Genomic DNA, 24,388 nt, shown 5'->3' with positions numbered 1-24,388 from the left:
AATCTGTGAAATCTTTGATGTTTGGGGTATAGATTTCATGGGACCTTTCCCGAATTCTTTTGGGAATAAGTACATCCTCGTTGCAGTTGACTATGTATCCAAATGGGTAGAAGCCATGGCTTTACCCACAAATGACTCAAGAAGGGTAGTACACTTCCTAAAGAAGCTATTCTCCCGATTTGGCACTCCGCGAGCTATAATTAGTGATAGGGGAACTCACTTCTGCAATAGCCAATTTGAGAGGTTAATGCAGAAATATGGAATTACACATAAATTAGCTACCCCTTATCACCCTCAAACCAGTGGCCAAGTGGAGTTGGCTAACAGGGAACTCAAAAGAATTCTGGAAAAGACCGTAGCATCCACCAGAAAAGATTGGTCCATCAAATTAGATGATGCATTATGGGCATACAGAACTGCATTTAAGACACCTATTGGCATGTCCCCCTACAGTTTGGTCTTTGGTAAAGCATGCCATTTACCAGTTGAATTGGAACACAAGGCCTATTGGGCTCTTAAATTCTTAAATTTTGACATTCAGGCCACAGGGGCTAAAAGGCGGTTGCAATTGAATGAATTGGATGAATTCAGACTTACCACCTATGAGAATGCCAAAGTTTATAAAGAAAGAATAAAAAACTGGCATGATAAGAACTTGCTGAGACGGGACTTTTATGTAGGCCAACAGGTATTGTTATATAATTCCCATCTCCGCTTGTTTCCAGGTAAGCTGAGATCCAGGTGGTCTGGACCCTTTACCATTTCACAGGTTTTTCCCCATGGGGCTATAGAACTCACCCACCCAGTTCAGGGCACGTTTAAAGTAAATGGTCAGCGCCTGAAACCATATTTAATGGGCAGTACTGTACCCCCTCCATCCACTGTTTATCTAGATAACCAATAATCTCTTATGCCTGCTCATGAACAAGTTAAGGAATCTTTTTGTCATTTATCTTTTTAGAATATTAGTTAGTAAAATAAAGATCTTTTTCTCAAAATTCCAATTCTTTAAGGACTCAGTTCATCATTTTCTTTTCTTCAGTTTGCTCTAGCAAGTGTGACTCCCTAACACTACGAACATTGAGGACAATGTTCATCTCAAGTGTGGGGGAGTGAGCCCGAGGCTAGGGTATGGGGGTTGAAACCATGCACCTCATGCACCCCAACACACATATGCAAGCAATGACATCACAAAAAAAAAAAAAAAAAAACAAAAAAAAAAAAAAGACTGGAACCCCTCAAGTTCATTACTATTTATTTGATGATTTTTTTTAAGAAGGAATTCAATGAGTTGAGGGAGACTGATGTACTTGTTAAGTTTTTATTCTTGTGAATGACCCAATTTGATTTATGCAGGAGAAAAGGGGAGCTGAATATGCCTTTCAGCATGACTAGCCCTAACTTCCTTCATGTGTATGGAAGCCCTTGATTTCATTGTTAATGGTCAAGAGAGCTAGTGCACATCTGAAGTGCTAATTCTTGAGGTTCAATAATTGCAAAGAAGGACAAAAGCCCAAATTGACTCCGCTATTCTGAGCTGAATAGTAAAACTAGCAGCTTAGAACATGAGTCCTATTTACCTACCTCAAACAAGTGACCAGTGTGAGATGGAACATAAGATGCACGCACACCAAAAAAAAAAAAAAAAAAAAAAAAAAAAAAAAAAAAAAAAGAGAGAGAAAAGTGTGAGATGGAGCATAAAATGCACTCACACCGAAAAGAAAAAAAAGAAAAAAAAAAAAAAGGTGAGATGGAGCATAAAATGCACTCACCCTTAGAAATAAGTAATTGTGGTGACAATCGAGGTTCAAAGGGGCACTCTAAAGTTGAACTCTCATTGAGATTTAGTTACAGATGTGAAACTAAGTGAAATTTGATTATTAACCTTGAACAATTAAAGAGCTGATTTATATATGAATTAGGAGTGAAGGCTAGACTATGATGAAATTCATATTCTCCTTTCCTCGGATCTGATACATATCTTAAATGGTAATTTACAAGAATAAGAGTTAAGCACTTACAAAAGTTCCCCGACTACTCAATGCATTTCTATCTTAAAAAGTTCACCAGGTAAATGGTGAGAACAGAAGGGGGGAATGCTAAGTTTATGGCTGATGTCTTTGCTTGAGGACAAGCAAAAGCTTAAGTGTGGTGGTATTTGATGAACTTACAATTTATCTATATTTTATGAGGTTTTTGCATGAAATTTTATAATGGTTTAATTAAATTTTTGCCGTATTTTAGCTTGATTGCAAGAAAGATTTCAGGGGGAGCCAAATCAACAAAAAGAAGGCAAAAGCAAGAAAAGAAAACCCAAAAATTTATCAAGTTCAGCCCGGCCCAGCCATGAGAGCAAGAGAATTTCATTCGGCCCAAGAAGAGCAAGTGAAACTCTTTGGAAAATCCAAGGGAAGAAGCCTAGCTATGAGGAGAATTCGGCCCAGCAAGGAAGGCCCATTTTTAGCCCAAATAACAGCCTAGAGTGTAGCCCACATGAGCTCAAAAGCAAGCTAAGTTGTAGCCCAAATAGCAGCCCAAAGGGAGCTAGGGGCGGCAACTTCTAGGAGTTTCTTGAAGAGAAGGAGGGAGCACTCTAGAAGGTTCATGAGGGGTGTAATACACCCCATTCTAGAGGCTTCAAGAAGGGGCAAGAGCCCCCTTGAAAAACTATATAAGGAGGCCTCTAGGAGGGGAGAAAGTTGTTCAATTGCTTGAGAGGAAGGCTCTCCCACTCTTAGAGGTTCGGCCACCTTGAGAGAAGAGAAGAGAAGAAGGCTAGGCGCAAGGAAGAAGAAGAAGAAGGGCTGAAGGAAGTTCAAGACAAGCAAGCTAGAAGAAGAAGGTGAGTTCGAATTGAGAGTTTGTGATTCAAAGATCTTCTGTAATAAATCATTTGTAGTTTCATTCTCTTTTGATTTGAATTCAGTTTCTTAGTTATATGTTCTTTCTTCTTTCTCCTTGTTTCCATTCTTCCTTGATGTATTTCAGCTTGTAAAATTTCAGTTCAGCAATCTAATTCTTTTTGATTCATTCAAATGGTCATGCATTGTATTTGAAGTTTCTTGAATAAGGGTGTGATTGTAGATTAATTCGGCCAACTAACCTTCAAAACTCAGATCTGAATTCTCAGATCTGAGATTGCAAGATCTGAATTGCTTGAAAGAGAATTCAGATCTGCAATTTTCAGATTGGGCGAATTAATCTACAGCTTGGAATTCCTAGAGTGCTTGAGAGAGACTCTAGGAATTCAGATCTACTATTCAAGAACTGAATTGAGTGCAAGGTTAGAGATAACTTGCACAATTCAGTTGGTGATCAATTCAGATTTGAATTGATGCCTTAGAAGTGTTTGAAGAAATGCATGCATGAGGATTAGATTCTTGCTAGAGATAGCAGAACCGTCACTCATGCATAGGATAAACATGCACTTGAGAGAGGCTGTTCATGACCTTGGGGTTTCACCAAACCAAGGCTCAATCATGATTCATTCGAATGATCCAAATTGATAGATTGCTGAATTCTGAGATTGACATTTACTGCTTACTCTTCTAACCTGAATTGAAGGCAATTGGACCAATGATTTAGATAGATTTTAATTTAGGATTTCTTAGCTTTCATTAGAGTTTTGATTTATTTGTTGATCAGATAAGAAATGTTCAATTTAGTATTGGTAATTGTTTCCTAAATCCTCGTGGGAACTATACTTCACTCACTACTTTATTACTTGAACGGCTAGTGCACTTGCTAGTGTCACAATGAGCCACACATCAGCGGCCATGCAATTTGCAAGTGCGTTAGTGCTTCCTAGGGCCTTGAAAGTCACTATAGAACAAGATGTGTTCGAGATCATATCTAGAGCTGGCCTTGATGTGTACCTCTCAACTTCAGAGATTGCCTTGCACCTTCACATTGAAAACCCAAATGCAGCAACCATGCTTGACCGTGTCATGTCTCTACTAACGAGCTACTTTGTTCTTAAATGCTCTCTCATCAACTGGGACAATGACCAAGTTGAAAGGCGTTATGGCTTGGCTCCTATCTGCATTTTTTTCACTAACAACCAGGATGGAATGTCGCTTCAACCCCTGCTTCTAGTGATTCATGACAAGTTGATCATCATGGGGACTGATCAGGAGATCGTAACACATATGAACTTTGTGATCATAAACTTGCTTTATTAGGTGTTAGACAGTGTATGCCCTTAGCTCCAATCAGCATGATGTACATTATGACATTTATTGAAAATGAATAAAGTACATATTTGATTTATGTTATTATGGTGTGTTTCTGTGTAATACGCTTAAACTGGACACATATGAGAATCGTGTTAGTTCAGAATCTTTACAGTCTTTGGATAGATATGAGGAGATTTATCTTGTCAAGGCTGAAACTGATGTACTGCCAAGCTGGTTGGGGTGGCTTGTCTCAGCTGCCAGGGTGAGACCTGAGGTACATGCAGTGTGGGCTTTTTGAAACCCTGAACTGGACCAAAATTCCAGTATTGCCTTCTATCTTGGAGATAGATGGGAAAAACTGGAATGTTACACCTGACCCATAGACTCGATTATGATACTGCACTAGATGCCAGATTGGCCTGTCTTTGATATGCCAATCAGTGGGATCCTTAGATCGGGTTAAAACCTAGGTATGTTGGGATAGTCCAATAATTCATCTGAGTGGGTGATCATAGTGACAGGATCAGCCCCTTTGTCGGACAAAGTGAATGATCGGGGATGCACTCTCTCTGATTGAAACCTAAACTGCCGATAGTTGATTTCAGCCGTTGAAATTTTGTTTTACAAAATATATTTATATAGAGATATACATATATATATTATGGTTTCAAAATGTTTGCAATAGGTTTTAATTCCCAAAATCCATGTGAGTAGAGAGTGCAACATTATACCTTGCAGCCGAGGGAGAGGTCCTCTCTTGTCGGGCAGTGTTTAGTAATTATGGGCTAAGAGGTTAAGTGTAAGACCATTGAGGATTATACCTGATGGGCTAATCTTACATCTGCCCACAGTCCTTGGGCCTTCATAAGATGGCTGGACCCAAGGATCATTTAGTATGTTGGGCCCATTAAGAGCCGATTCAACCTGAAAGCTTAAGCTATAAGGTGATGTCTCAAATTAGGTTTTAATTCTCTAACACAACCCATCATGTGAAAATCTATTGGGTTTGAGGCATGAAGCATGAACAAGGGGAGTCCAATCCACACCTTATACTGAAATTTAATTAAATATAGTGGGGTGAAAAGGATTGAACATTAGACCACTTACTCAAATAGGCTCCGATAACCGTTTAAAATAAAAGTTAAAGCTATTAGATAAGAAAAAAAACAAAACAATAATGTACAAGAAAGTGAGCACACACGGAGGATTTTTAACGTGGAAAACTCTTCTAAAAACTTAATGGTAAAAAGCACAGGACACTAGTCTAGAAAAATTCCACTATCTCTTTAAAATAGGTGGATTACAATCTTTTTGGACTCTATCAAAGGATAATAATGACAAGAAGATGAGCTTTGCATCCATGTTATAGAGGATGACCTTGTTGTTCACACATCACACTAATTATTATGGCTAATACAATCTTGTTCACGCACACCGCTATTCTATGTAAATAATATACACAAATAAATAGAATAGGACAATGATTCAACTTCCAAAACTTCAATCTTTGAAGATACCCAAATCAATTAATTATCTCAACATATAGTCGCGAGCCTACTGAATACCAAGAGATGTGAGGTTGTGAGGACACCATCAATGAGGCCCAAATAAGAACACAAGGTTAGGAGGGTGAATCTAGCTTGTGAGGTCAGAGAGAAAATCGTGAGACCAAATTCTATGCTAGGTTGAGGTTCGAAGAAAGATAAAGTGGAAATGTTAGAATGATCATCCAAGGGCCCATAAAAGTAACTATGATCAAAACGATTAGCAAGACTAAGAGGCAATGAATCCAAAAAGTTGCAACACCATCATCCCATGCCGTTGCAAGGTTACAGATCCCACAAGACTATGGGACTACCATTCGCAAGGTTGTGAAGTCATGGATCCCATAAGGCTACAAATGGAAAACTCATCCTCATTATGATGAGGGAAAACCCAACTAAACTCCCCCCTCCCAACTCATGAGGGCTCTACAAAACCTACTCTATTTCTACATAGGGCAAACTTCTAAACAACAACAATCTTGGTCATCATGTTTAATCTAATCTCATCAGTCTGAATCTTCTTAAGTTCCCCTTACTTGGTATCTCAGAGCATCATAGATTTATAGATATCTAATATTAATATGCTTGAACTTATCTAGAATGGAAAATAGAGTTATTACTCACGGATGGCACTCTAACAGTTTGAGTGAAAAACATATTCTTCCTACTTTAGTCCAAATTCCTATTGGGATCTCTTCATCCATACCAGTCTTTGCTTGTCTCAGTGATGGCAATGAATCAGTTTCAATGGTGGACAAGGAAACCCACTTCTGAAGTTTTGACTACCACAGGACTGCTCCCACATGAAAAAGTAATCAAATATCTAGATGTGGATTTTCCTAGAATCCAAATCATATTTGCATTTATGTAGCCATCTAGCACAAAATTACCATTTTCAAAACATAAGTAAACTTTGGATGTTCCTTAAAGGAATCTGAGTATCAAATTCATAGCTGCCCGTTGTTTCTTGCCTAGGTTTGAAAAAAATTTGCTTACTACACCAACATGGGTGACGCCTGGCCTAGTACATTAACATGGCTTAAATCAAACTTCCCATTGCTAATTGATGAGATAAAAAAGTACCCTATTTTTATCCCCTAATATTCACTCTTTTATACTTATTTAGCACTTAAATGGATTCATTACTCTTGTATTTCGATTCAGGGCAAAAAAAAGGCAATTGGGAGAAAACAGGGCAATTCAGATGATTTTGCACAGTTTCGGCAACAGTCAGTAATCTGGGCATAATTCTCAATTCCAAACTCCGAATTGGACAATTCAAGAGGCATTAGAAACCTTTAGGAAGGTGGAAATCAAAATCCCCTTGTTAGATGCTATAAAACAGATCCCAAGATATGCAAAGTTTCTAAAGGAATTATGCACTAACAAGAGGAGGTTGCGAATCGATGAGAAGGTAAGGGTTGGAGAAAACGTTTCAGTTGTCATCAAGAGGACCTTGCCAGAAAAATGTGTTGATCTAGGTATGTTCACCTTACCTTGTGTGAATGGCAATAAATGAATCGAGCATGCCATGCTAGACTTAGGTGCATCCATCAATGTCATGCCATACTCGATATACTGTGCATTGAGATTAGGTCCCTTAAAGGAAACTAAAGTTGTTATTCAACTAGCTGATCGTTATAATGCCAACCCGGAAGGGATTTTTAAGGATGTGTTGGTGCAGGTTAATGATTTAATTTTTCTAGCCGATTTTTACATCCTGAAGATGGAGGAGGACACAGTCACAAGTTCATCCCCATTTCTATTAGGCAAGCCATTCATGAAAACGACCAAGACCAAAATAGATTTGGACGAGGGTACCCTCTCCGTCGAGTTCGATAGAGAGATTGTTAAATTTAATATATTTGAAGTTATGAAATATCCAAGTGAATGCCATTCGATCTGCTCTATTGATACCATTGATTCGATTGTGCAGGAAGATTTTGGAGAGGAGGGCATGGATGAGGAACTTGAATTCAATGCACAATTGGACAGGGATGAGGAGTTTGATACACCCTATGAAACTCCAGAACCGATGCCGGAACAAAAGGTAATCAATTCTAATCTTCCATCGTCATGTTCTCACAAGAAAATGTTACCTTTTGTTTTGTAGGTTTCGGAGTTGGAACTAAAGACCTTACCTGATCACTTTAAGTATGCGTACTTGGGCGAAAAAGAGACTCTACTCATGATCATTGCCAAAGGGTTGACCAAATGGTATTGCTGCTTGTCTTCATCCAGATGGTGGCATCGTTAAGCGAGCTTTCATCCCATATGGTATTGCTGCGTATGTCTTCATCCAGATAGGTACTTACACGGGTGGCTTCAACACTTTTGTTGTTGTCGGTCCAGCCTACAAGCCTCTCCATATCGACAGTAAGCCTCAGCTGGTTTCGGAAAGCTCACTGGTCTTCATAAATTTTACACTTCAACTAACAATCTCGAAGGAGATCTCTCAGAACTCAGGTTCCTGACACAATTCATCTCTCTACAACTCTTCAAGAATAATCTGTCGGGAGAAATTCCCAAATAGTTTGGGGATTTTAAGTATCTCATGAATTTGACGCTTTACTGGAACAACCTAAGTGGCACTCTCCCTCAGAGGCTTGATTACTAGATAGACTTCAATACCATCGATGTCTCTGAGAATTATTTGGCGGGTTTAATTCCGCCTGATATGTGCAAGAACGACAAATTGAAAGCCTTGCTCATGCTGCATAACAAGTTTATTGGAGAAATTCCAACCACTTACACGAATTGTTCAACTCTAACTCTTTTCTACGTAAGCAATGATTCTCTTTCTAGCAGCGTCCCTACTGGAATCTAGGGTTTGCCCAACCTCAACAACATCGATTTCACTATGAATCACTTGCAATGAGCCATTATGTTCGACATCGCGAATGCCAAAGCAATGTGGCAGTTATACATTGCAAATACTAGATTTTCAAGTGAATTGCCGCCAGAAATCTCAAAAGCGATGACTTTGATTTCTATTGACTTGACCTCCAACAATTTCTTAGGTGACATTCCACTTAGTATCGGAAAATTAAAGAAGCTCAACATTATTCAGTTGTAGGATAAGATGTTTTCTAGAAGCATACCCGATTCGTTAGGTTCAATCGTTTCTTTGAACATCATAAATTTCACCGACAGCTCACTCATCGGTCAAATTCCATCGACACTAGGGCATTACCCTCCTTGAAATCGTTAAACCTATTGAATAACCAGCTAACGGGATCAATTCCGGTGGGTCTATCTTCTCTTAGGCTTAGCCTTTTCAATGTGTCCCACAAGAGCATGCATTGTCAAAAGAATCTTAGAATGTAAAATCATTTTGTGTGTTGAGTTTCAACAAAGAAGATATATTGAATTCGATAAAAGAGGAGAAATTGATTGGGAAGGTAGGGTCTGGGGAATGTTTATAAGGCGATTCTGGGGAACGGAAGGAGCTGGCAATAAAACACATGGAATTCAAAATCCGAGGGCCGGAAAAGCCAGAGTAGTAGAAGGACAATGTTGAAGAAGAGATCAGGAAACCCATCGGAATTCGACGCATAGGTGATGACTCATCTCTCTGCATCTCTCTGCGATCGTGCCAATCGATAGTACTTCTCACGGCTCTGGTTGCAGAGCGAGATGGTGTACTGGATCTCCAATGCGAATTCGAAGGTCCAAGTATCAGAAGATGTGGTGTCTAAGGTGGGATTGCACTGAGAAGATGTGGTAAAATAGGTAATTTAAAAAGATGATCATCTCTTTTACTTGTTCCGTTTTGGTCATTGTAGAATACTAAAAGATGTGAGGTCATGGGGACACCATCATCAAGGCCCAAAGAACACAAGGTCAGGAGGGTGAGGCTGGCTTGCAAGGTTAGAGAGAAAACCACAAGACCAAATACTATGTGAGGCTGAGGTCCGAGGTTTGAGGAGCTACAAGGCAGAGATGTTAGAACCATCATATGAGGAGCCATAGAGGTTCCTATTCAAAAAGATTAATGAGATAGTGAGGTTGCAAATCCCATAGGGCTACAAGGTCATAATCTCACAAGGCTGCGTGGTATTCATTCTACAAGGCTATGAAGTTGTGGATCCTATAGGGTTGAAAATGACAAACTCAACCTCCTTATGAGGGAAAACTCAACAAATAATACTATTGTCAACCCATTTTAGGTTCATTTAGTAAGACACTCCTTATATTTTAACTGATGTGTTTACTGAGACCTGCCCTTTAGTTTGCCCCGATTACTAAGATATCCATTATAGTTTTATTTTGTAATTGTATTAGTTATTAATGATTCTTTTAGATGAAAGTGTAAAATGACATTTTTGACACGAATGCCATCAAACCAAACTAATAATTGAAAAAGAAAATAAGGGATTTAGGCCTATTTTCTTTTGAAGAGTAGAAACCTAACCATTGAATGAGAATGGATAGTTGTCCTTTTCCACAGTATTCAAAGTCTAAAACCCTGCTAGAAGCTCCCAAAGTTCCTAGAGCAGCATCAACAGCGAATGGGTATATTTGTGGCCAACCATTAATTCATAATAGTCCTGAGGGTTTCGACAACATGACAATTATAACTCAATTAGGAAAAAAGAGAAAGCTATTTTGACATTTACATAGCCAAGTGTAAAATCCTGACAAGAATGCTAAAGTATGGGTGAGAATTTGGAAAAAAAACTTCATAAAACAACTTCCTTTCTGAGTAAAAGTTATAGAACATATATGATTGTTCTTTGTGTTGAATCTTTCTAAGAAGTTTGTTCTTGAAGTTTCTCTCCTACAAATCCATTTTGGTTGTAAAGATTCTATAGATGCACCTTCATCACCATCTTGCAATTCGCAAATGATTACTTAATTTTTTCAAAAAAGTACTATTCCATCTTGCCTTGAAATTATAGATATTCTGTAAAAAGTGAACGGGGCCTAAGAAGGAAACCGTGTTGCAAACTGCTCCACTAATAAAGGTATTGATCAACAGAACTTTTTTACCTATACCTCGATGCATCCAATTCCAAATGACAATGCAAAGCTTCTTAGAGAAGACTACCAACAACTTCTCATTCTTTGAATGGGGTAGTGCTTTTGTTTCTCTTAACCTTATGTATTAACTAGTCGGGACCCGTGCACTACATGGGTTTTATTTATAACAAAAATTGAGGATGGAATTCTATGACATTTCTAATTAAGTGGTACCCATGTATGTTCAATTCAAATATTATTTATTGGGTTGTGCCTAGTTTATCCAATCACAATATAAATTACGCTATTGTGAGAATGGCCCAAAGTATGCTCAACGGTTCCTTAGCCCACCTCCCCTTGGCCTGGTCTAGCCGAGTCTTCAAGCCGTGCAACAAGGTTTGGTTGGTCAACTTGGTCTACCCTTTGCTTTGGGGTCAGTGTACAATCGTGGTCTGATGGTCGATCTTCAGGTCAAAGCAGATGCTTCAAACTTTCGATTAGTGAACTATGCCCCATTATCTGTGATGAGGATGTGTGGAATATTGAATCAGTAGACAATACTTTGCCAGAAAAGTTTCAGGCATTATGCACAGTAATGCGTGCTAGAGCTTCAACTTCTACTCATTTGGCAAAGTAATCCACCGCCACGAGGAGGAACTTCTTTTGAGCAATCACAATGGGAAAGGGGCCGACAATGTTCATCCCCCATTGCACAAACAACTATGGGCTAGTGATTGGCTTCAGGGGGACTGCAGGCTTGTGGTGGAGATTGGAGTGTCGTTAGTAACTGTCGCATCTCCAAACCAATTGGGCCACATCCTGTTTCACCGTCGGCTAGAAATAACCTTGCCGGAGTGCCTTGTATGCTAGCGTGTGTGCACCAAGATGGTCTCCACAAATGGCTTTGTGGATTTCCCTAAGGACGTAGTCTACCTCGGATAGGGAGAGTCATTTCAAGTAGGGGGGAGTATGTGACCAGCGGTAGAGTTGACCCTGTATAAGGCAATACTGGGCTGATGTGTGTTGGAGTTTCTTTGCTTTTGTCCAATCTTCTGGAAGTGTGCCTTTGCGAAGGTACTGTGTTATAGGGTCCATCCAGGATGGGTTGTGCTGTACCGGGAGGACGAGGAGAGTTGTCTATGTGATGCTCGACTAGGCCAGGGTGTCCAACCGACCTGATTTGCTAAGGTTGGTTCTTAGGGAGCTGGCCAACTTGGATAGTGCATCAGCTCTTATTTTCTCAGGTCGAGGAATCTACTGGATGTTGAAGTGCTCAAGTCGGTGGATGAGCTCCTGCACCTTCTGTAGGTAACTTAACATCGTGGACATTCTCGTCTAAATATGTCTATGGATCTGGTTGACTACCAATTGAGAGTCACTGAAGGCTTCTATTCTTTGAGCTCTCAGGTATAGGGCGAGGCATAGCCCAGTGATCAAAACCTCATACTCAACCTCATTGTTGGATGCTTTAAACTCGAATCTGAGGGCATGCTCTAACACTTTGTCATCCGGGCCAAGGAGAATAAGATTGGATCTACTACCTTGGTGATTGGATGAATCGTCCATGTGTAGGGTCCATATAAAGAACGGCGGGGCAGGATACTTGGTGGTGAACGTGCATTCGACAATGAAGTTAGGTAGGGACTAAACTTTGATTGCAGGCCAGGGTGCATACTCGATGTTGAACTCACTGAACTCCACGCTCCATGATTAAGCGGCCATATGCTTCTAGCCTTTGGAGGACTTACCTAAGCAGTTGTTGGTGAGCATTCGAATAGTGTGGGCCTAAAAGTATGGTCTGAGCTTTCTGGACGAGGTGACCAAAGCCAAAGCTATTTTCTCCAAGTTAGAGTACCGAGTTTCTGCACCACCAAGGACTCCACTGGTATAGTAAATCGGCTTCTATACCCGGTCTTCCTCTTTGACTAGTACTAAGCTGACGACTTCATCCCCGACTGAGAAGTAAAGCAATAGCTCATCCCCAGGGCTCGGCTTGGTGAAGAGAGGCGGTGAACTTAGGTACCACTTTATCTCTTGAAAGGGTTCACATTCCATAGTCCATTGGAAGTCCTTCGGTTGTTTGAGGGCTTTGAAGAATGGCAGATTTACATTCCTTAGCTCGGCTTGGTCAATAAATAAATAGTTATAAATGCGTTTAAATATAAATACACATGGAAACAACTTTATGCAGATTTACATCCAATGTCTTCCCCACAATTCCAAAAATGATCGGCCCTCTTTGTATATCAATTTCAGATATGCTAGCATGTGCAATTTGCAGTATCTATTTAAAGCAACTGCACAACCCATTAATGTGGTCCCTAATTAGATTTTTATTCTCTAACACAATCCATCATGTGAAAACTTATACACAATCCATCATGTGAAAACTTATACACAATCCATCATGTGAAAACTTATTGGGCTTGAAGCATGAAGCATGAACAAGGGCAGTCCTATACCTTATACTGAAATTTAATTATAATGGGGTGACAAAGATTGAACATTAGACCACTTACAAATAGGCTTTGATACCTTGGTAGATAACCATTCAACATAAAAGCTTAAGCTATTAGATAAGAGAAAAAAAAAACAAAAAAAAAAACAATAAACAAGAAAGTGAGCACACACAAAAACAAGAAAGTAAGCACACACATAGGAATTTTAACATGGGGACATTATAATCACACTAATTACTATGGCTGATACAATCTTGTTCACACACACCGCTATTCTATGTAAATGATATTCATAAATAAATAGAATAGGACAATAATTTTGCTTCCAAAACTTCAATCATTAAAAATACTGTGAGCATTGGGAAAATGGCTCACTTGGGCTAAATTTGGGGTCATCATCCATCAAATTAGGAAATTGAGGTGATGAAACCTCCGAGAATAGTATCAAAATCATTTTAGTTCAACAGTGACTCTAGAAGCTTGAGGCACCAACTAAACCAATCCGGGTCAGACTTGGATGTGAGAGGGAAAGGGTTAGGCACCGCTCTCCTGGGTTCAAAGGTTGGGCCCACATGGTGTCCCAAATAAGCACTACTACATATATGGAACCAAATAAGCACATGGTTTTAATTCACAGGATCCATCTAAGTAGAGAGTGTAACACTATACATTGCAGCTGAGGGAGAGTTCATTTCATGTCGAGTAGTGTTTGATCATTATGGAGTAAGAGATTAAGTGTAAGAGACTATTAAGGGTTGATTACCTAATGGGATTTATTTTACTTAAATCCATTATCCTTGGGTTCCCATAGGATGGCTAGATTCATGGATCGTTTAAGTGTAAATGTTGGGCCCATATTAAGCCCATAGTGATGTGCTTTGGGGTTCACAATGTTTAATAGTGAATTCGGCCAACCCTTTTTACAAAGGATGAGTTGAACAAATGTGGATTTATGTGAAGTCATTATGGGTCCCACGCCACATAAATCAAACCTAAATTGACCATGCAATACCCTTGGGTCAGGAGCCTTATAAATGATGGGCTTAAGGCCCATAATTAATATGATTATTTTAGCTGCCATATGATAGCTTAATTTGTCATGTGACAAGGGGCAAATCTGGGTATGGAGCACCTAATCTTATAAGAAGATAAGGCATTATCTCTAATTAGAGTCCAGATCTGATTTAAATCTGGATTATCTCCTAATTAGATTAGTAGATAGCTCCATAAGAGATTATAAAAGAGGAGGGGTGAACCAATTCAAGACAGCTTCACATTTTTGCAATTTCTAGTTCACTTTGCACCCTTTTGTCTCTTAGTTTTTCCTAGTTCGACATCAACTTTTTGAGACTGATTTAGATTAGTTCTCCTCCAACTTTCAATAAAAAATCAAGGGATATCAGGCCCATCATCCTCAGTATGGTCTAAGCATTTGGATCTCAGTTTTATAGAAAACTGTGTTGTTGAACTGGCTTTAGGAATAACATTGCGCATTCTTTAGAGGGGACTGGTTTTACGACTGATTTAGATGTGAAATTCAACCATAGGGTTTGCATTTTTGGCATTCATATCAGATAAACATCTCTCTTTGATTAGTTTCAAATTTGGTTTGATTTAGTGTAAGACCGATCCTAAAAAATACAGTTTTTCAAAGCATAGGGATTTTGGTTCATAGAAGAATTAGGAAAATTTTGAAATTTCGATCATTCATCAAGCATGGTTCGGCCACTCATATAATGGATTGTAACACTTCCAACATTGTCAACCCATTTTAGGGTTATTGACCCCCCAATAGTTTAATTGATGTGTTTAGTGAGAGTTTGCCTCTATTACTAAGACATTTATTATAGGTTTAGTTTGTAGTTGTATTAGTTATTAATGATTCTTTTTAGATGAAAGAGTAAAATGACATTTTTGACACCAATGCCCATCACACCAATGAAAGAGTAAAATGAAAGCTATTTTGACTTTTACATAGTCAAGTGTAAAATCCTCACAAGAATGGTAGAGGAAGTTGGGGTGAGAATTCAGAAAAAAAAAATTTCATAAAACACCTTCTTTCTGAGTAAAAGTTGGGGTGACTGATGGCAACTGAGTAAGGATCCAACCAGTCATCAAATATGTAAAGTTATCTTAGGGGTCGTTTGGCAAGTCTTTCTTGAAAGATTTTCTGGAAGCTTTAATAGTTGAAAGACGATGTGAGCTTTTGCATCAAGATCATAGGAACTTGAAAACCGTTTGGTTTAGTCATGCCTTTTTGTGTGAAGATGGATTGAAAAAAGGGGAAAAACTCAATTCGAATCTTTTTGAGAATAGCCCAAAATGGACTTTCCGCATCTTTTCGGGATTGTGACTTTCAACAACTAGATCTTTTCCAACCAAACGAGAAAAGACCAAAATGTAAATTGCCTAAAAAACCGATAGCCCGCACAAAAAAACACACCAAATGAGGCTTTAGAAGGACTAACAATTTTATTTTATGCACAAAAAGACACACCAAGGCCAAGAGGCAGTTTTCTTCATCTTCTTTCTCTTCACTGAACAATTTTTCGAGACCACTGACGGAAGACATGTTGCTAGCCGTGAGGCTGGGGGTTGCAGGTTTTCTGAAATGTAGCCACAGACAAAGATCCTTCTACCTCTCCTCCACATTTGCTCCTTTTAAAATAGAGGAAATGGATGGTCCTATTCGTTGTGGATGATAATGCCACGTCTACACTTTTTCTAAGGGAAATTAACTGGGAATTTTTCCTTTTTTGGGAGTCCAGTGCCACTTTGCTCATCAAATTTTAAAATACGACAATTTAATTTTATGACACACAATTCTATAGTTGGTGTTGACAGATAGAAAAGGCAATTCCCCTCTCCCCATTTTATTATTATTTTTTTCTATTTTCTTTATTTTTGAGCAAGTGAATATTACGACGGCATGCATAATAGTTGGTCATCACCGACGTTTCTGACTTTCCTTCGTACCGACATAATGTCACATCAAAGCGTTATTATGTGGGCGTTAATTGACAATTCCTGTTTGGACAGAAGAGAGATAGATCGAAGACTGTTTTGTACAGTAAAGCAAAATATTTTGGAAAATTGGTGGTGGTTCTCCACCAAGCTGGCCGGATTCGTTTGTGTCTATATATGTAACTTTATTATAGGTTTATGTTCAATGATCAAAAGAAAGATATTTCACATTTTCACTTGTAGGAATTAAACTTACATCGACTAGTTAAATAAATCCTTGTTAACTATTTTTATACTCCTTATCTTATTCAATGGTTCCCAAAACGAAATTTCAAATATAATGCTCACCTTGACACCAAGTATTATTTAAGTCAAAACTTTTAAATAAAACTCATGCGCAATGCATGGGATTGAATGGAAATTCGATTACGTTTGGTTGAGAAATTTTGGTTTTACATTACTTTGTTATAGGCGATACATTCAAGTTTGATTCAATTGACATGTAACACGTGGCATTCTTAGAGGGTAGCTTCTTCATCCTTTCATGAGGAAAAACTTTGGCTGTTGGCCTCTAACAACCTATACTGTTGTTGAGAGTGATGGAGGGTGATTTGACCCGATCCCTTGAGACGATTAGACATGGACATGACTCAGGACAAATAACAAATCAACACCACAGCCTAACTGCGAATAAGTAACGAGCCCGCAGGATAGCTCGCTATGTCATAGTTTGCTATAGGGAGAGCTCGCTATAGCGCGAGCTCAAGGACCCCTGATTTACTAAAAGGGAATACTCCTAGAGTAAGTTTATCCTAGCTCGCGAGTTAGGGTAACCAGCTCACTCCAATACATAGGTAGAAAAACTGCCCCAAAAGCAGCCTTAAGAGGAATCACCTCGACGTACCCCTAGGAGCTTGCTACAAGGTAGCTTGCGATAGGATAGCTCGCTACAAGGTAGCTCGCGACTGAGAGACGCGATGTTTTCAGGTAGCTTCTATCTGATAAGACCGTACCCGTCAGACTGCGCCACACCTCCTGGTTGATGCGCAGTCCCTGCCAGTTCAACAAACTACACCCACGTCTCTCGACAGATGGGGGCGTGCCTATACTCTCGGGGCGCGGCACTCATCCGATTGGGTAGTACCCTACAACGGTTACCTGTGCAACCTTGGTAGATAACGGTTGTGACAAAGGCCCAGTGGTGGTTATGCCCGATTTGACAAGAATGCCCATATTTAAGAGCCCCTTAGTCGAAGGGGAGAAGGTATCTTGCACCTTGTATCTTGAATCTTATCTTACTTGAATTTTCTCTCGAGCTAATCTCAAGCACTCAGTGATCTAGTGCGACCTACACTCTTAGCCTTGTTTACACTCTTCACTATTTTCTCCAGCCTTCTAACTTAAGCATCGAAGTATTCCCATCGGGCAAATCCCCCGGGAATCCTTCATCGTTCTTCTTAGGTACAGTCCGTTGCCAGCTAAGAGCCAGTCAGCAACCAACTAGGAGTTCCCAGATTGCGCAACATCATTTGGCGTCGTCTATGGGAAACACTTCAAAAAGCCTTCCTCTAAGCTTCTATAGTTTTCCTTTGAAAACTTAGCATTCATGGTCTCCTCCAGCAACGCTAGACGTGGTGCCAACCAGAACACTTCTGGGGAGCAACCCCAACTCCCCACTGTTTTTAACGGACAGTTCACCGTCCCCCTCTATGTGAACGGGATTCCCAGTTTGAATGTGCCTCTGATAGTGGCACCCGTGAATGCTTCACTCCCTTCCACAGTTGGAGCAACCTTTGTTGAACCTTCGGCTATTCCCCTAGTGACCAACCCAAACCGGTTGGAAGACTTAGTGCAGTGCATGTGAGCCATGCAAGCTCAAATGTAGTAATTCCAGCAGTTCCAACTCTACCAACAACTAGTGTTGCATCAGGTCTCTTAGTACCAGTACCAACAACAGTTTCCTTCCTTGCCTCAGGCCTAGTAGCCGATTCCCCCTTGGCACCCGGCCACGAAGAAGACCAAGCCCTCCCGTCGGAGTGAACGAGAGCCAAGCCTCTTCCCATGGAAGAAAGGAGAGGCCAGCCACCCCCGCCTCGTAGACTATGGGAAGGTCGGGGGCCTCTCAGCCAATCAAGCCTGCATCGCCCCAGCACTTGCAGTTCGAGCTCCCACTCGCAGAGAACTCGTTCGAGGTCCTAGTCACAGGCTACAAGTAGGGCCCTTCGGTTTAGAGCTACCACTAGCAGTCCGAGCCCATTGAGCTCGACAACACTGAAGCATCAAGCACCAATGCTGAGCCAACAAAGCAGCAACGAAGACGCCGGCGAGCTCGCCGAACTGCTACCCGAGTCTCTCTTGAGCTCAAAGGTAAAGAGGAGGTGAGCTTAGGTGAAGTGAAAGCTATCCCTCTCCTCTTAGTTTCTTCCCCACTCTCTCCAGAACTCCTTTCTATCCCCATGCCAAGGGACTTCAAGCTCCCTCCACTGGACGCCTTTCAATCCTAGATGCACCTGGCAAGAGCCAGCAAATCCTGCATGTGTATGGCCTTCTCCACCACCTTCAAAGGGGTAGTCCGCACCTGGTACCAAAACCTCGTGCCCGATTCGGTAAGAAGTTGGGCGCAGTTCGTGCAAGTCTTTACCTCCCACTTTGTCACCAGCAAGAGGTGCCCAAGAACTCTAGAAAGCCTCTTTGGCATAGTTCAAAAGGAAGGGGAGTCCATTCGGAGTTACATCAAGCAGTTCAATGACGCTTATTTGCAGATACCCGATCTGGATCCCACAGTTCGCCTCACTACAGCCAAGCGAGGCATCACCCACAAAGAGTTCAAGTAGCATGTAGTTGTCAATCATCCCAAGACCGTGACCAAGTTCCTCAAGCTCGCAGATCGATTCATAGGGACAGAGGAAGAGATCAACCAGAAGGGCGAGCAGGCCCTTGAGAAAAGAAAGAGGGAACCAGAGCCCCTAGCTCAGGGCGACAACAAGAAGAAGAAGGACAAAGCTTGAGGGGTAAGGCTGGTTCAGCATTTCCAAGCTTCAGCAGCAGAAAGGGACTCTACGCCCCTCAACGCGAAGCGGGCCGAGATCCTCATGGCGATCAAGGATGCTTCGTATGTGAAATGGCCACCTCGGCTGAAGGCCGACCCTAATGTTAGAAATAAAAATTTGTATTGTAGTTTTCATAAAGACCACGGCCATAGTACTGGAAATTGTAAAAACCTCTGCGATGCGATAGAGGAGCTCATTCGTCACGGATATCTGAGAAATTTTATACAAAATAGTAATAGTAATAAAGCAGGTTGGCACGGGGAGTAGAGTAGAGATGCTCCCGAGTCCGGCAGGCAAGCAGAACAAATGTAGAAGCAGCCCCCTGAAGAGAGACAAGTTCGGGGGACCATCCATGTGATAGTTGGAGGTTTGATTGTGGCGGGCTGCACCTCAGCTACAGCTCGCATATCAGCTCGCGAGGCCGCCACGGAAGAACAAAACCCCCCAAAGTGGCCAAGGATGGAAGACCCCACCTTCTTCACTGAAGACGATGCACATGGGGTCCACTACCCCCATGATGATGTGCTCGTCATAAAGGTGAAGATCAACGACTTCGAAGTCAGGCGTGTCCTCGTCGACTCAGGCATCTCAGTGGACATCCTCTTCAAAGCAGCCTTCGACCAACTTCAGCTCCAAGAGAGCGACCTGAAGCCCATGAACACTCCACTTACTACTTGGCCATGAAGTTCCCCACCGACTTTGGAATTGGGATAGCGCGAGGTGACCAGCTCGAGTCTCACAAATGCTATGACACCGCCCTTAAAGGAAAAGCCAAGGTGGCCGATGACCTCGAGCTGGAGTGACATATGGAGCAGAGCGAGGAGCAGGCTGTGCCCACAAAAGAGACCGTCTCCATCCCAGCCTTGATGGAGGACCCAACCCGAACACTTCAGATTGATGCTTCCATTGAGGAGCCTCTGTGATCTAAACTGGTATGCTTTCTACTTGAAAATTTAGATGTTTTTGCATGGTCAGCGGCGGAAATGCCCGACATAGACCCTAGCATTATAACTCATAAGCTTAATACTAATCCTGTAGTTAGGCATGTTAGACAAAAGAAACGCTACCTAGCCCCAGAGCGATGGAGGGCAGTTGACGAGGAGGTCAGGAAGCTCCTTGTAGTCGATTTTATCAGGGAAGTCCATTACCCGAGATAGGTGGCCAACCCCGTTCTGGTGAAAAAGGCTAACGGTAAATGGCGCATGTGCGTCGACTACAGTGACCTGAACCGAGCCTGCCCAAAGGACTGCTTCCCACTTCCAAGGATCGACCGTCTAGTGGATGCGACCTCGGGGCATGAGTTTCTGAGCTTTCTAGATGCTTACTCGGGCTACAACTAGATCAGGATGGACCCGACAGATGAAGAAAAGACTGCCTTCATAACCGAGCTTGGCCTATACTGCTACACGGTCATGCCCTTTGGGCTAAAACATGACGGGGCAACCTTTCAAAGACTTATAAACAAATTGTTTGAGCCATTGATTGGCCAAAAAGTAGAGTGTTATGTAGACGACATGGTCGTCAAAACCTAGTTTTCATGTGACTTAATACAAAGACTTGCATTTAATTTTTGAAATTCTGCATAGATTTAATATGAAGTTTAACCTGAAAAAGTGTCTTTGGTGTCAACTCGGGTAAATTCCTGGGATACATTGTTAACCAGCACGGCATTGAAGCCAATCTGGATAAAGTAAAGGCCATCTTAGACATGAGACCACCCCGAAAAATGAAGGAGGTTCAGAGGCTGAATGGCCGAATAGCCGCTCTGAGCCGCTTCATGTCCAAGTCAGCAGACCTTGCCTACCTTTCTTTAAGGCAATTAAAAGCAAAGGGTTTGAATGGACCCCAGATTGTTAGCTCGTGTTTGACGAGCTCAAAAAGTACCTCGCTAGCATACCAATCTTAACCTAGCCCAAAGAGGGCGATGTTTTAGAGTTGTACCTCTCGACAAGTGATGAAGAGGTCAGCTCGATACTAATAAAAGAGGTAGATCGGGTCCAACGACCTATCTACTATGTTAGTAAGGAGTTGTAGGGAGCAGAGACAAGTTATCTAGAGATAGAAAAGTTGGCCTACGCACTAGTTATTGCAGCCCGAAAGCTCCGGCCGTACTTCCAAGCTCATACTGTTATCGTCCTCACCAACAAACCTTTGAGGCAAGTTCTACTCAAGCCCGAGGTCTTTGGTTGATTGACGAAGTGGGCCATTGAGCTCAGCGAGTACGACCTCCAATACAAGTCGCGAACTGCTATTAAGGCCCAAGCCTTAGCAGACTTCATCGCGGAGTGCACTTTCAGCTTCAAAGTCCTTAGGCCGGTTGAGCACGAGGCCCCCAGTTTGGGCGATCTCAGAGCTCCCAAGCTGGTTGAGTCCGAGCACTGTGAGGTAGCAACTAGTGCGGCATCTCTCCTAGTTAGGCCAAGCACGAACATGGTGGAGAGGATGTCAAGGTTGAGGGGAAGACAGTACTCGTAAAACAGAGAAATAGTCCCAACTACGTTTTGGATGGAGTTGGGGTGAAGCTAGTCAATCATGACGTTGAAATGATTCAAAGCCTCCACTATCAGAGGATGCAGAGGAAGACGTAGGCTAGCCACAAACTGTTCCTGAAAAATCACTATCTTGTTGGGACCATGCTCCCAGGGAAAGTTACCAGAAGGGAGACTGTAGATGAGGTTCCGGGAAGGTTAAAATGAAGAACTAAAGACCTAAGTCTCTCCATCGACATGGAGGAGGGACCAAAGCGGTCGGGCTCCCTGCCCCAAGAAGTGGAAGCCATCTCACCGGAGGCCTCCCAAGCCTCCAGGGCCTGCCCCCAAGATCCCCCTGAGCTCGAGGGAGTGTCATCCTAGTTACCGTCTCGGGAATAGACGTGGTACGGATATCCAAACATATTGACAATATGATAAGACTCGCCAGAAAAGAAGAGACGGTGTTAACGAGAGAAGAGCTCAGGCAGCTAGATGGATACGCGACCTCAGAATCCGAAGACAAGGCAAGTTAGCATAAAAGAAAATGAGGCCTGGGGCCCTCCTATTTATAGCCATTGTGCCCTCAAACCAACAACTCGGATTGAGACAGATCTGACGATTCATAGTCAAGCTGACCGCACATCTTCTAAAACCGAAATGTGACTAGCTGCACATCTCCCATGATTGAGGTAATGACGGTTGCACGACTTCCGGAGTTAAGAGCCGCTTTGGTGCATTTCTCGACATTCAAAAGGTCAGAAATCCCTTGACTTCTGCATGCACATTTAATGTGAGTAGTCAATCAAGTTTGAACTTCGATCAAATCCACCCGTCACACTTCATGAACTCCTCACGCTAAGGTAGCACCCTTAGCTCGAGGAGTGGGGGCAATTGATGGAAGGTGATTTGACCCGACCCCTTGAGACAATGACACGTGGACACCACTCAGCACGAGTAACAGCTCAGCACCACAGCCTGACTGCGACTAAGTAACGAGCCCGCAGGACAGCTCGCTACGTCATAGTTCGCTATAGGGGGAGCTCGCTATAGCGCGAGCTCAAGGACCCCCGATGTAGTAAAAGGGAATACTCCAAGACAAGTCTATCCCAGCTCACGAGCTAGGGTAACCAGCTCGCTTCAATACTTAGGCAGAAAAACTGCCCCAAAGGCAACATTAAGAGGAATCATCTCGAAGTACCCCTAGGAGATTGCTACAAGGTAGCTTGCGACTGAGAGACGCGATGTTTTCAGGAAGCTTCTATCTGACAAGACTGTACCCATCAGACTATGCAATGTCTCCTGGTTGACGATGCAGTCCCTGCCAATTCGACAGACTGCACCCACATCCCTCGACGGATGGTGGCATGCATGTCCTCCCGGGACGTGTCACTCATCCGATTGGGTAGTACCCTACAATGGTTACCTGCACAGCCTTGGCAGATAACGAATACAACAGAGGCCCAGTGGTGGTTACGTAGAGTAGTAGCACGACAATGCTGAAGAAGAGATCAAGAATCCCATTGGAATTCGACGCAGAGGTGGCGAATCATCTCTCTGCATCTCTCTGCGATCGTGTCAAATGATAGTACAGCTCACGGCTCTGGCTGCAGAGTGAGATGGTGTACTGGATCTCCGATGCGGATTCGAAGGTCCAAGTATCAGAAGATGTGGTGTCTGATGTGTGAGTGCACCGAGACGATGTGGTAAAATAGGTATTTTAAAAAGATGATCATCTCTTTTACTTGTTCCGTTTTGGTCATTGTGGAATACTAAAAGATGCTAGGTCATGGAGACAGCATCATCAATGCCCAAAGAACACAAGGTCAGGAGGGTGAGGCTGGATTGCAAGGTTAGAGAGAAAACCACAAGACCAAATACTATGTGAGGCCGAGGTCCGAGGTTTGAGGAGCTACAAGGCAGAGATGTTAGAACCATCATATGAGGAGCCATAGAGGTACCTATTCAAAAAGATTAATGAGATAGTGAGGTTGCAAATCCCATAGGGCTACAAGGTCATAAATCTCACAAGGCTGCATGGCATTCATCCTACAAGGCTTTGAAGTCGTGGATCCTATAGGGTTGAAAATGACAAACTCAACCTCCTTATGAGGGAAAACACAACAAATAATACTATTGTCAACCCATTTTAGGGTCATTTAGTAAGACACCCCTTATATTTTAACCGATCAAGTCTGATCCAGTCCAATGTGAGTCCATTATAAATAAATCAGGTCCAATCCAATCTAATGAATATTTTGGTCCAATCTGGTCCAGTCCAATGTGAGTCCATTATATATAAATCAGGTCCAATCCAATCTAATGAATATTTTGGATCATTTTGGACTGGTCCAATTAATGTCTGGGCCATTTAATAACCTGTTCAAATTTGTTTTAATTATCCAAATTTGCTCAATTTACACTTATATTCTTATCTTTTATCAATGGATCAGATATTGGCTCAATCCAACCCAATCTAATATAAATTCATTATGGATGGACCATGTCCAACCCATTCCAATAAATACTTTGGACCATTAAATCTTGACTGATCTAATTCATATATGTTATTGGTCTATCCAATCCATCCAAATTGATTTTGGTTTGGATGGGTCCAATCCAAAACTGGTCCATTGACGCCCCTAATCATGGGGACTCAGGAGATAGCAGGAAATAGGAACTTTAGACTTGCTTTAGGAACGAGAGAATATATGTCCAGTGTTTTTGGAATTTGGGAAAGATTATACCAGATTGAAGCATGTGTTA

The sequence above is a fragment of the Nelumbo lutea genome, chromosome 5 (genome assembly GCF_056320005.1).
Source record: "Nelumbo lutea isolate HS-2025 chromosome 5, American lotus-T2T, whole genome shotgun sequence".
Classification (NCBI taxonomy): domain Eukaryota; kingdom Viridiplantae; phylum Streptophyta; class Magnoliopsida; order Proteales; family Nelumbonaceae; genus Nelumbo; species Nelumbo lutea.
This window is presented reverse-complemented; position numbering follows the sequence as displayed.